Source organism: Lactuca virosa, chromosome 4, assembly GCF_052849685.1.
Source record: "Lactuca virosa cultivar CGN04683 chromosome 4, Lactuca_virosa_CGN04683_v6, whole genome shotgun sequence".
NCBI lineage: Eukaryota > Viridiplantae > Streptophyta > Magnoliopsida > Asterales > Asteraceae > Lactuca > Lactuca virosa.
The window spans coordinates 230,223,853-230,225,641 of record NC_136429.1 but is presented as its reverse complement, the minus strand read 5'-3'; the positions used below and the strand labels follow the sequence as shown (position 1 = coordinate 230,225,641).

At 36.9% G+C, this 1,789-nt stretch overlaps 1 non-coding gene across 1 annotated transcript; it reads left to right on the top strand.

Annotated features, from left to right (window-relative positions):
* Nucleotides 1-1,320: 1,320 nt before the first annotated feature.
* LOC145110469 (small nucleolar RNA R71) lies at nt 1,321-1,427 on the top strand. The gene has a single exon (XR_013709847.1). It is a non-coding gene; the product is annotated as a small nucleolar RNA R71 (small nucleolar RNA).
* Nucleotides 1,428-1,789: the final 362 nt, after the last annotated feature.

Here is a 1,789-nt window from a genome sequence, read left to right as displayed (position 1 = left end):
ACTTTTCTTCTGAAAATTAAAGATGACTACGATGACTTATCCTAAAAATTAAATTAAAACTCAAAACTAAATAAAAAGAAAAGGAAAATAAAATTCAAACCGAGCTCGGGTTGCCTCCCGAGAAGCGCTTCTATTTGAGGAGTTGAGAGTTGACTCCTTCCCTTTATATTCTCATCTTCTATTTGTTCCTCTTTTTCTTACCCCTTCATAGTATTTCCATTCTCATTTCATTCTTCCTCAATTTTCATCTCGCTAATATCATCTTCTTTTTCTTTAATCAGCTCTATGACTTGATTTGGTGGTTTTTTAAAAGCAAACACCTCAAAAATCATAGGTGTTGGAATTGGAGGTGCGAATGATTTTCTTCTTTTTCTGATTGATCTTTATGTAAAGGCTCCTCCCATTCTTCCTATTTAACATCTTCAAGATCATCATGTTTAAGGAACTTCATATGTTCCTGCCTTACTATATTTGCATTTGTACGAGATGGGAAACAGAGAGGCGGTCGATATGGCTTGACGATAGAAAAATCATAATTTTCTTTTATCTCCCACAACGTGGCACTGTTGCCTCCACGTCGTGGCGACTAGGCAGCTTCACAATGATTTTCTTCTTCTTTCTCGTTTACTTCGAGTAACTGATCAGACTGTTCTTGAAGGACCCCTATATGCACCAATTCATGTTCTTCTTCTGTATAAACGACCATGACTTGAGCGATTGGGATTGACTCGACTTTTCTTGAAGGTGAATCTGGTAGCTTTTCTTGCATAAACTTTGCGTATTTCCCCACTTGTGTACATATTCTCAAAATAGATTCTTGTTGTTTTCTAAGTGTTGCATCTGTTAGCATCATGTCGTTTTTCGCTAGCTTCCTTAAATCTAAATAACATTCACTCAAGCGCATATATTTTTCCGGATTGGACTTGTTCTGTTTGGTAGAGATCATGCTTTAGTTGTTGAGTTTCTTTTGTATCTCGATTTCTCTTGTATTCCAATTCATAATCCCTTTTAGAATGGGGTCCCCCACAAGCTCTTCATCTATCTTGAATTGATTCACCTATTTTTGTGATCCTTTCTTCCATCGCGCTGAGCATTGCAATTACTACACTGATAGCATCTTGACCTCCATCCTTACATGTTTTTCCTCTAGCGAAATCCTCCTTTGGGTTATGATATTCTCTAGAATGCTTAGTGAATTCTTCAATCAAAGCTTTATTTGTTGCTGGCTCATTCTTTTTCATGGGCCCTTGCGAATCTAAAAGTTGGCGAGTGCACACATTGACTTTATCATAAAATATTGAGATTTCTTGTTGCTAATTGAAGTCATGTTGAGGGCAATGTCGTAACAATCTTTTGTAACGCTACCAAACATCGTATAGCGACTCCCTTTTTTATTGTTGAAAATTTTGTATGTTTCTTTTAAGCTTCACCACTTTTGAAGGAGGGGTAAACTAGTTTATGAACTCAGTCTTAAAATCAGTCCATGTTGTGATTTCTCCAAAGGGAAGTTATTTTAATCATTCCTTAGCTTCACCCTTTAATGTGACCGACAAAAGTCGAAGCATCACTGCATCTTTACTCACGTTTGGTGCATGAAAATAGTTAGAAATTTCCACCACCTCTTCTATATGCTTATAAGAATCCTCGTGCTCCTTCCAATAAAAAGGTAGTTCCTTTATCACGCCGAGAATGTGTCCTGGTAGTTTGAACTTTGTAGTGGTTGGGATTTTTGGTGGATCAAGACCTCATATATTGTCGTTCCTTATATGTCACTTGTACTCTTCCAATG